The sequence below is a fragment of the Meles meles genome, chromosome X (assembly GCF_922984935.1).
Source record: "Meles meles chromosome X, mMelMel3.1 paternal haplotype, whole genome shotgun sequence".
Lineage (NCBI taxonomy): Eukaryota > Metazoa > Chordata > Mammalia > Carnivora > Mustelidae > Meles > Meles meles.
In genome coordinates, this window is record NC_060087.1 from 34,919,567 (window position 1) to 34,931,788 (window position 12,222).

Genomic DNA, 12,222 nt, shown 5'->3' on the forward strand with positions numbered 1-12,222 from the left:
CCAAACCCAGGTGCCTCTAGTGAAGAGCTAGATAACCAGTTCCAGCTGGTGATGGGTAGTGCTAGGCTAGGGGTAGACAACGGATAGCCCTTAGGCCAAATCTGGCCTCTGAGTTGTTTCTGTAAATAAAGTTTTATTAGAATACAGCCACCCTTACTTGTAGATGTATGGTTTGCTTTGTGCTACAATGGCACAGTTGAATACTTGAGTGGTTGACAGAGACTGTATGGGCCTGAAAAGCCAAAAGTATTCACTGTCTAGCTCCTACAGAAAAAGGTTGCCAACTTCTGTTCTAGGTGACAAATATGCAGATGCTTTCAGACTGTGAGTGTGGCCCAAATCCTGGCCATGTCCCCTGCTGATGAAGCACAGGAAGAGAAAGGTAATGGGAATCTCTGGATAACCATGCCCAGAGAGATATTTCAAGGGGCCAGACTTCTGCTGAAAGAGGCTATGGCCCTGTGGGATATCTGTTTTAATTGGGGTCTGAAGAGCATCAGAGACCTGGCTGGCCACTCTGTTGGTTGCCCTCTCTATCTACCTCTGTGACGTTTGAATTAAACTGAAACAGGGTGAGCCCTTGTTAGAAGGCTACTGTGAGTGCTAGCCCTGGGACGCTGGAGGCCTCTATGGGACAGTTAAGTGACTTGGCAGTCTTCAAGGGGTAGTAGAGAATGCAGTGGCAGCAGTGAATCAGGTGCTTATAGTCCTGGGGGAATCTCTTGAACCAGGAATCTGAGCTAGTAGACCTTGAGGGACCCCAGAGACCATCTAGGTTAAAAGAATGGAACGGCTTGTTCAAGGGCTCATCTCATGTTATGCGGTGACATCTTCTAACCCCATTCAGGGTGTTTCCCACCATTCCATGCACTGTCACTAACATCAATCCACCATACATTGTCTTCAGTACCCAGTGGGCTGAAGGAGTGTGTATAGGTTCAATTTGGCCTAACCCCTGTAATCTGGACCAGCTAGGAAGAGGTGACTGAAGGAAGCAACAAACCCATGATCATCCCCGAAGCTTGGTTTCTTATAGGGTTAAGAGAAGAGAGGGTTTTTAGAAAGACTTTGTGGATGTATGGGGAAAGTAGGAAGGAGCTATCTGAGATGACTGATGTATGGCTCCTCCTTAAAGGGCTTGAAGAGTAAACCTGGGTCAGAGCCAGTGGGACAGGAGCCAGGATGAGTAGCCAAGAAATTGGGAAAAAAGGAAGCACATCCCAAGAACATTGCCAGGGTGTATGCCCTTGGATAAGAAAACAACAGGATCAGAATTGGAATCCAAAGTCACAGCCACTAAGTAGAAGTAAGGACAATCCAGGGAAGGGAAGGAGTTCCGTTCTAAATATTGGGACCGTGGAGACAGGTTGAGGTCAACAACGCTTGGCAACAATGTGAAGTGTGTTAGAGATTCCACATACCAACTTCCCTTTAATAATGACTGTAGTGTGGGTTCCTGGGATTCTAGAATGCCAATGTTGTTTTGTAGGTGACATAAAGGCAGTCTGCATGATGACAACTATTGCTTCAAATACATAAAAGAAGAACCAATTATAAACATGGAGTCCCCAGTCAGGGGACTTCACTGTCCCTATGAGCTGCTTAGGAGTCGGTATGGTTGCAGATGATGGCCGGATTCTGTTCAGCAAGAACCAAGCACCCACAAGTGGACACAAGGCCAGATCAGTGGAAGACCCCACCAACATGGTAACCAAAAATAAGAAGGTAGACTAAGGAGGACCTTGAAAAATTGGGTCTGGAGCTTCCCCACTGAATGTGGAGCTCTCATCTGCACTCTCTAGAGGGCTGTACCTTTAGAATATGGGCCTTTGAGTCAATAAGAAAGAACACGTGCAGTTGGAAATGAAATCCTAAACAAACCATCAAGCTGGAAATCAGTCCAGATTGCCTTTGGCATTCGTTCCAAGCTGGTTGAACAAATTTTGTTTTGTACCTGTGGACATTGTATACTGTGATAGGCACTAAGGCCATAGCCACTTCCCTTTGAGCCCTTCTTGCTTGATAGGGAAACACACATAAACAGATAATGTTGATATAACTTGGTAAGGGCCAGATCATTAAGGGAGCCTGGAGGAGAGTTCTGAAACTTAGCAGAGAGTGATATGGATGCTTCTGGAAGGAGAGGACACTTGGTTCCCAGGGGTGTTGGTAGTGGGAGAGTCAGTGAGGCAGGAGGAGATGCAGGAAAGACAGAGACCAGGGGAATGGAGAGATTCAAGACATTGTGAAAGGGCAATGGTATAGCATCCAGCCAATGAGGAGGGGAAAGTTTTCCCCAGATTTGGAAACAGGGAGGTAACTGGTATCTTAAAGATACCATGTTTCAGTAGAGCGAGGGTGAGAGGCAGTAGCCAGGGTCAAGGGCTGAATGGAATTGAGGAAATGGATTGATCCAGCAAAGACCACCCTCTGAAGGACTGTGGCTGAGAAGGGAAGGTGGGCAATGGGCAGTGGCTGCAAGAGGTTAAAGGAAGGGGTGTGTATGTGTGTGTGTGTGTGTTATGTTGTGTTTTTGTTGAGTTTGATTTGGGGGATTGGAGGGATATTTGTCATGCTGAGAGCTGAGAAGAAAGTGAACAGACACCATGACAGAGGAAGGGACGGATGGTGTGTGGAGTAGTGAGGGAGAGGCTGGCCTTGAGCAAGAAGGCTACCTCCTCCTCTGAGATTAGGGGTGGGACTGAGGAGGAGTGGGTACCGTATGAGTTAAGTGAGTAGGCGGGGAAAATGTGGCAGAGGGGACAGCCCTGATGGCTTGTTTTCTTATTCTGTGGGAACACCAGCAACCCCAGAGGGTCTGGGCTGTGGAGGCTGCACAGGAGACCAGAAGAAGAGAGCGAGCGTCCAAAGGAGGAATGGCTGAGACGAGGAGTGGGGCCTGGCTACTCGAAGCTCACACTTTCTGGGATCTCAGCCACCATGCCGCTGTGGAGGGGACTGTGCCTGGCATGCTTCCCTCTCTCCCTGTAACAAATACCTGCATTTTTTGGTGATAGATTTGACTTGACAATTACTAGTTCTGTGTCTCCCTGTGGGAGGAGAGCACTACTAAGGCCTTGGCATAACAAAGAGTTTGGCCAGCAAGGCAGAAGGTGGAGTTGGAGGAGTATCTGAAATATTCCTTCAATCAAGGTTGGGCACCCGATCCATCCTGCCAGTCCTCAGGATGCCTCTGGCCCTCCTTGACAAAGGTTTTTTCCCTAGACCACGCCACAAGCCAAGGGAGGAGTCCTGCACAGAATAGAAACCTCTACTGCAGCCACTGTTCCCAGCTACGGCTCAACTGCACCCCTCTCTCCCAGTTTCACAGACCCCTTGATCTGCCCCCCTATCTTCTCTGCCCACCACTGAATGCCCGCCCCCATGACCTCAGGCTCCCAGATCTCTTGACCACCCTCCACGCTCCTGCCTCACTCCTGTTACAATGCACTGCACTTCTGTTCCAGGCAACTACACTCTCTTTCTTTGTTTTTACCACTCTCTGGACATTTACTGTCTCCTGCTTGGTGAACCCTAGTTTGCCATGTTAGTATATCCCACCTGCCCCCGCCAGACACAGACACACACACACACAATGGGTCCTTCTTGAGGGCAGGGATGGAATCTTGTACATTTAGTTTTGGTCTTCCCCAGCACCAACTCCATTATTGCTGCTAAATGAATATTGCTGCGTTACTTGGCCAAACTGCTGGATAAAGCAGGCAAGGGGCATGCTCTGCCTTGGGGAAGACGGGTTCTTCTCTGACCCATGGAACACCAGGGTGTAAAGAGCAGCTCCCCTCCCCGGGTGAAGCCAGGGGGGACGTTGCCAATAAACATGACTCTCTTACTGATAAGCATGTGGATGGAGCCTGTTAATGCTCCCTGATTGTCTGAGACATCCCACTGCCCAAGTGAGCTCGGAGAAGGATGTGGAATGGAAACCTGTACCTACCATGGCTCCCATGGCTCCTGCCAGCACCCAGCCGTCTGCTCATCTGCCACCCTGCCCTCATTCCCAGACTTGTTCATTTCTGCGAGCAAGGCCTGCCAGCCACACAAGTGGCCCCCAAAAGCAGAGGGCAGGGTCCTCCAGTGCTCCTTCTGCACATGTGTGGATCTGTCCTGTTGCAAAGGCCAAACAAGAGTTTCTCCCCCCACCCCACATCTGATTTATGGAACAGGAAAAAAAAAAAATGTGTAAATAAGAACCTCAGAGATAGCTGCTATCCCTTTTGGGGCTGTATTGGAGATATTTCAGGGCCTGAGTTTTGTGACCTTGGGCTACCCTGCTGAAGCCAAGTTGCACCCAATTACAGGGCGGAACCTTAGAATGTTGGAAGGCTGAACTCTGTTTAAATGTCGGTCTAAAGAAAGCCCTTCTTGGGATTTTCAGAAGAGAAATACTACTGGGTGAGTAATCGTCTTGAGCATCCTATTACATAAGATGTTTGGATTTGGTCCTAAAACTGGAACAAATCCAAAGGCCATTGCGTTGCTTCTTATGGTTAGATGTGAATTAAAGTCATGGATTTTCTGATTCACTCAAGGCCAGACTATCCTTCATTTTAAGCCTTGATGCTTTCCCATTTATCTTGGTTTCGTGGGTTGTTTCTCACACTAAAAAGGACAATGTACTTGGGCAGTGCAAAAAACAAACAAACAAAAAGGTTTCAAGGCATTTCATCATAAACCTTACAATTCCCTTTTCATCCTTGCTCCATTCCAGATGACATGCCAGGTGCCCTTCACAGTACAGGTGGAACAGGTGGCTTCTGCTACCCCTTCTAAAATAGCACCAGCGGTCACCGTGGTAGAGCATGGGGTCATGTACTAAAGAGAAGAATGAGGGAGAAGCTAAAGGTCAAGACGGGTGATGTGTTCATCGTTCGTCTCAACTACCCTAATCACTGAAGCCTCTAATGTTGGATTGGTGGGTTCCAGAGCACCGAATCTCTGGATTCCAAGGATCAAACTTGCTTTCCTGTTCTCTCAATCATCACCAGATTCTGAGATTCATGTTCTGTTTGTTTACTTTAGGCTAAACCCAGCTGTTCGATTTAGCACGGAATCACTTGGGTAGCAACTGTCCGTCTTCCTGGAACCGCGGGAACCAGTTTTGCAGATGGGATATCTTAATGCCAAAGATCCTGTCCTGTTGTCTTCATAAATATGCTCATACTTGTTGGGTCATGTGTCCCATATTTGGATTGATGGCATAAGACTGCAAGAAAGCAACATTTTTTGGTCAACTCTAGTGTAGAACACTGATTCTTAAGGTCTTTTTTTTTTAAAGATTTTATTTATTTACTTGAGATAGAGAGAGAGAGAGAGCACGAAAGGGGGAGGTGGGCAGAAGGGTAGAGGGAGAGGGAGAAGCAGGCTTCCCACTGAGCAGGGAGCCTGAGGTGGGGCTCGATCCCAAAACCCTGGAATCATGACCTGAGCCGAAGGCAGAGGCTTAACAGACTGAGACACCCAGGCGCCCCTGATTCTCAAATTCTAATGCACCTGTGAACTTCCCAGGGCTCTTGTTAAAATGAAGATTCTGGTTCAGTACGTCTGCGAGGGACTTGAGACTCTGCATTTCTAACCAGCGCCTAGGGGATGCCACACATAGAACCAGTCTCCTTTAAGGTAAGTGCATGTTTAAAACCAAAGATTCCAAATATATATTTCATATTCAGTGGAACAAAACCATCTGAAGGCATTTGATAGGAGAAGAATAAATGAAACAAGATGGGATTGGGAGGGAGACAAACCATAAATGACTCTTAATCTCACAAGGCATTTGGATTCTGATTTAGTCCCATGCCCCTTCTCCTCAACTCTTAGTTCACCTGCTTCTGACCCTAGAGGACTAGGGCTATTTGGCTTTTAATTCTAAGAGACAGGAAACTTTGGGATCTGCCTATTATTCGTGCTTGATGAACATTATTTGCTCTTATTGGAACTGATTATGAACGTTCTTTGAATATTGGGTTCTAAGTAAGCCTTGCAAACATAGTGGCGCCTAACTAATTTTGGTCCTGGCTCATCTCCCTTCTGTTTGGCCCCCAATGCCTCTCATCAGACCACGCTCTTTATTTGGCTTCAGATATAGCTGGCATCTCTTTACACCACAGCTTCACTCTGTAATCCACCTGCTCCCTGAATTTTGACTGGCTTTACCTAGTAAAGGTGGACTAGGTGGAACTCCCATCTTATCAAGACCAAAAGGGGCTTGGGAGGTCAGGGCCTGCACAAACCCCTGGAGATCATTCCTGAGCTTCTTTTGAATCTCCTGAGGTGAGTGGGAGTGATCCTGCCTCATAAAGCAGCCTGTTCCATAGCTGGGATATTCTGGGACAGGGTTCTTATGTATCTTCAGCTTCACATCACCCCTCTGTAATTCTGCTGTGGCAGAATTCTAAAACTAGCTCCTCATCTATAGTATGGCTCATCAACCAGTTTAAACCTACTCTTGTTGACTCCTTGTGTCTTATCTCCACGCACAAATGTCCCATTTCTTCAATTATTTCTTATATATTGAAGTTCCCAAAACCCTTACCTTCCTGGTCACCAGGCTCTGACATGCTCTATTTAGCAGTATCCTCCTTTCCCGAGCCTTCTCTGGTATGGCCTGCCTAAGCCCGGTTCTGAATGTCTGTATTGGCAGCCATGTTTTGCTTGTGATTCACACTGAACCAAAAATTGCCCAGGGGATTTTCAAAGGAAGCAGTTTTCCAAACTGGGGCCGTTGACCATTTGAATCCAGTGCAGATGGTTACATTTATCTTTCTTGAATTTCATCTTGTTTCTTTCACCCATTCCGTCCATCCGTTGAGATCTTGAGTCCTGAGTCTCTCGTCTACTACGTTATGGCTCCTTTCCAGTTTTGGTCACCACAAATTTGCTAGATACTTCTCTTTTATCTTCATTGTTGGAGAAAATACTTGAAATAGATGTGACCAAATGCTGATCCCTGTGGCCTTTTGCTAAATCAATTTTCCCATTCATTTATTCATCTACTCGCTCATCCTTCCAATAAACTCTGGTGAAGGGCTACTGTGTTCTGGACACTGGGCTTGCTGCTAGAGACACTGAAGCAAATAAGGCATGATTTCTGTTCCTGAAGAGCTCAGTGTCCAGCAGGATGATAATCTGCTTCCAAACCCTCATCTGTGATAGCCTACTCATTATCAGGATACTCATATCCTGTTGGATCATTGTGACTCTATCACCTGCCAGGCCAGTCAGGCTCCCACTCCCCTACCATTTACTTTCCTTATAAAGTGAGGACCAAGATCTTGGGATTTGGAAGAGGAGGACACTGAGACTGAGAATATCAAAATGCAGTAGGCTTTACCGAGAGGAATGAAAAGGGAACAGGAGAAGGAGGGAGAGGGAGGGAGGGAGGGAGACGGAGGGAGAGAAGTGGAAAGGGGAAGGAACGCCCAGAGGAGGCTGGGAGGGAAGGAAACCCTTTGACCTCTTGGCTGGTTGGGTAGTCCAGTGCGGCTGGCTGGATATGACTGAATGTATGTGTGAGGTGAATAAGCATCAATCAAGACATGCCTGTGTACACATGCCTGTGTAACCAGTATACAGATACACGGCATAGCTTCTGCCGTGAACAAAGCAGCGCTCGGTTGTTTGACTTGATTCAGGGAGGATAATCTTCTCCAAAACCTGTGTGCAAACTAAGCAGGTCTTATTTTTATTTATTGTTAGGTAATAGATGGTTACAGTCACTTCAGTTCACACTTGAGCAATGCAGATGTCCCATCTAAGACGGCAAAGTCAGAACTCCAAACTTGGCTTGGCACTCAGTTTTTCCCTGCATGCGTCAGGCCCCCTTTAGGCAGAAAGGCTGTGACGGGGAGGTTGGGTGGGGAGTGGAACTTCTCCTCTGTCCCTGCTCACCACCACCATTTGTTGGGGGCCATTTTGCCCCAGCCACCATTGGTTGGCCCTGGGAGAGGGACAAGAGGCCAGGAAGCAGACAGCTCTAACTCGCTGGCGCCATTGCCCTTCTTGGGTCTCATTTTCAGGTTAGAGCTGGGACCCTGGATGGGCATGAAAGATAAATAAAACCAGCTTTTCCTCTCCTGAGGTGTTCTCTTGGGCCCTTCAGAGGTCTCATGGCTGGAGACCTCTCTCCAGTTCTCTTGACCTTGGACTGATAGGTCACCATGAAGGGTGGTGGTCTAGGCATGCTCCTGAGGTAGCCAGCTGGCAGGATCTCCTTAGCCTCTTTCAGCTGGGATTATCTTGCCCTGTGACTCAGGACCCGAGTTGGCTCCACATCAGCTCTCTTTCTTCTGTGGCTGCTTCGAGTCTGTGGGTCACACTCCTACATCTCCTGTTCCAATATATTCTGGGAGACCAGGGTCACCCCAAGGCAGTAGTCTCTACTGACTTGGCCATGAAAGCACCTAATGGCCTTTCTGTCCCCCCACGCACCCAAATGGCCTCTGGAGGCATGGTCTGAAAGCAAAACCCAGCCCACAGTCTGCTTTAGCTTTCAGGGGCATAGGTGAGCTGCTCTGGGGCTCCCAGCTGCAGGGAACATACTGCAAAACATCTTGAAGACCTTCACCAGGCTTGGGGGTAGAGTGACACCGCAATCCTTGCATTAAAAGGAAGAGAAGAGGGCATTCACTGTGGAGCTATGGCTCTTTACCAGTGTCCTCACATGTAATCCTCTCCTCCCCACTCTGATGTGTTTTCTACTCTTAAAATGGGAGATGGGGCTCAAGAGTCAAGAGCTGCCATTTAAGAACACAGTTTGGTGTTAACGTCCTAAGTTGGGATTCACACACCTAGGTATAGACCCGAGGGAAACCTCAGCCTGTCCAGTGGAAGACACATATAGACATGTTCGTAGCAGCTTTGTTTCCAGACTAAGGCTGTCAGATAAAACAGAGGATGGCCGGTTAAATTTGAATTTCAGACAAGCAGTGAATACTTTTTTGGTAATAAACACGTCTTAAATGTTTCATGGACATACTTATCCTAAAAAAATGGTCTTAAAATCAAAGTTAACTGGGTGCCCTCTATTTTTTACTTGCTAAATCCGGCAACGCCATCCCAAGCCAAATGCCCACCAAAAGGTGAGCAGAGGAATAAATTGTGGCATAGGCGCACTGTGGGAAATTACACAGGAGACTGAGTGACAGTGACATAGGAAAATAGCAAAATCTGGAGGGAAAAAATGCTCCAAAAGATTATGTGCAGAATGTTCTTCTTTGTTGAAGTTAGAAACAAGTAAAATAAGGAGTTTTAATTTTAAAAGAATGTACATAGCTGCAGTAAAATATATAAAGTATATAATATATATAAAATATATAAAGTAAAATATAAGAAGGAAGGAATTGGGATGATGAATATATGGTTCGAAAGTCTGATAAACCCTGTCAAACAGGGAGTCAAAGTCATAGGTTAATGAGGGGTGGGGGACGGTGTGTAGGCTAGGGTCACGGTCCTGCCTGGCTTTGCTTTTGGGTAGTAGCTTTGCTAGTGCTTATGGAGTATGCATGAGCCAATGATGAGAGTAAGTCATTCATCAGTAATTATAAGTCATGCAGTGATTGCCCTTGATATCCAGAAATTAAATTAAATTAGAAAGATGAAAAAAAAAAAACAGAGGTAGGGAGAATCCCATCGTGAAAGCCTACTTCTAGTGCTTTCCCACGTAGGAGGGGGAAGAGTACTGGCAGAAAGAAGAGGCAAAAGCCGAAATGGACCTCGAAGGATGACTGAAAGTTCACCAGACGGAGGAAGAAGGGGAAGCATTCCAGGAACAGTATGTTGGAGAGCCACACAGTGCCACAAAGCCTGGTCTGCTTCCAGAACAGCAGCAAAGCCCAAGGTGGTCCCAACCAGAGGAGGGTGGCAGTGGTGAGTTGAGATGGTAGGGGAGGAAGTCGAGATGTGGAAGAGCTTACGTCCCCTGCCACGGAACGTGGCACTTACCCTTGAGCTTCAGAGCAAGAAACAGCAAAAGGGTTATGAGGGAAGCTGTCCTTGGGAGCCCCTAGAAAATCCTCGCCGTGAGAAGGGGAGTCTCTTGGCTTCACCTATGCAAACTATTGCTAATAAGGCTTTCGCAGATGATGGAGGGTAGCGAGGGCTGGCGAGGCAGAGGCTTTGTGGATGCTGAGCAAAACATGGTCAAGGGATGGGTTATACCTCGGGTTTAAAATCATAAAATACAGGATGACTGACAGGTCGGAGAATAGAGGTGGTTATCGACTTGGTGGAAGAGGGAGCGAGTAGCAGTAAAGGTTGGCTAATTCTCCAAAGGCGATCCTAAGAAAAATTTAAAAACCACTAACAAAGAAATATAGTAGAATCCCTTGGTGGTGCCTGTGGATTTCTTGTGTCTTGCCTGCACCAGCTACTCCTGCCCTGCTAAACCCACAGCATTCGTTTTTTGAATATGTTCTGTTCTAGTAACCAAGCTCACTGACCACCCCATGTCAGGTACTGGGTCAAGTGTTAGAAAGACCAAAATGAGTAAGTTATAGCTTATGCCCTTATCGAGGCCACAGCCAAATGCAGACCATCTACGACTAGTTATACTAACATTTGGAAAGTACCAGAAGGGAGGATCAAACAAGTCACTACAGGAATACAGAAGAGGGGGCTGTTGGTGCTTGTCTGACGCGGGGCTGTCAGAAAAAGCATCGCATTTGAGCTAGAGGCTGAAGGTCAAGCAGAAGTTGGACAAGCTCAGGAAGGGGGGGGTGATGGGCACACATAGCAGAGAGAACAGCAAGAATGTAGGGCCTGAAGGTGAAGCAGCCCAGTGCAGGCTGGCACCAGGTTGGGAAAGGCCTTCTAGATCCTGTTGAGGAGAGTGAACTTTGTTCTTCGTGTCCTGGCTGTTCGGCAGGGCAGTGCCAGGAGCAGATCTGGGGCTTCAGAGCAAGCCTCCTGGCCACGTGCAGAGGATGGAATGGAGGGGCCAAGGTTAAGGTCACAGGGACCAGCTGGGAGGCAGCTTCCAGGGTTCCTGTGAGTCCTGATGAGCCTGCGGAGGGGCTGCAGGGATGGACACCCGGTGATGCTGGGACCAGAAAAGGCCTTGGTTGGGAGGTAAGTCATTCCCCTCCCTGCCAGCCACATGGGTGGGTCGATGTGTGAGGGACATCAGCCTGCAGGGAGGCTGGAGCCCAGGCCAGGAGAGGCCATGGATTTGGGAAGGGCTACAGCGACAGGAAGGGTGTTCCTTCTGTACACCTGCCAAAAGAAACCTGTGATTCAGTGGATGGCATTGTCTCATTACCCAGAAGGCTTTAAGTCTCCGCTTATCCTGAGTCCTATCTACTTCCGTAATTCCACATGGCCTCAGAGCTGGGATGGCAGCCAAGGGGTGGCATTTCAGGGAAGCTGCTCTGTAGAAGGCATAGACCATGGGAAGGTTGATAAAGAGCAAGGAAAACATCTTCTTTCAGGACTGCAATTCTCCCCTCCAGATTGGTGTGATTTCTTTGTGCCAGAATTGTGTTACAGATATCAGTCACTGATAATATCAGGTGACCTCCTGTTGCGAAAGCACGCACTATAGGCTAAGAGCCGGGTCAGCTACACTGTCCGATTTATTCTGCAGAACACCTCAACGTGGTAAACCTCACACGCTCCATTTTAAAGGTGGGGAAGTAAGGCTGAGAGAGTTCGAAGTGCGCGCTCATCGGGAACCATCTAGAAATAGTCTCCCTCTCCAACAGGGTGATGGACGTGCTTACAATCTAACCTGTATCTTGTTTTCTTTGCTAATGAACACTGGCCACATTTTCTGATGAAAAAGCCTTCCCTGCCTCCCACACAACAAAGTACTTCTGCAAGCAGTCACTCCGAGAGCCATGTTTATTGAGTTGCAGGGTCTTTAAAAACGCAGCCACCGTGGGAATCACGTTAGTGCAGGGCCGGGTCTGCGACAGCATTCGGCGATGCCTGGTATTCTCTTTGCTTCAGATGATACTTAACAGTCCAGCGGTTAGGAGATGGAAAATAATTAGTCCGTCTAGCCGGGAGATTGAGTGATAAAAGGAAACTGGGCTGCTGATTAAATTGTTTATTTAAGCTCAAGTTTAGCTATGTTTTCGGCATAATGTGTTGTCGGAAGAGGATAGGGATCTGTCCTCACGGAGAGACGCCGCCAGCGTGGCCGTCATCCCCACCTCCGCTCACTCACCACGGTCTGCTGTGCCTTCCTCTCCTGCCTGGCTCTGGACT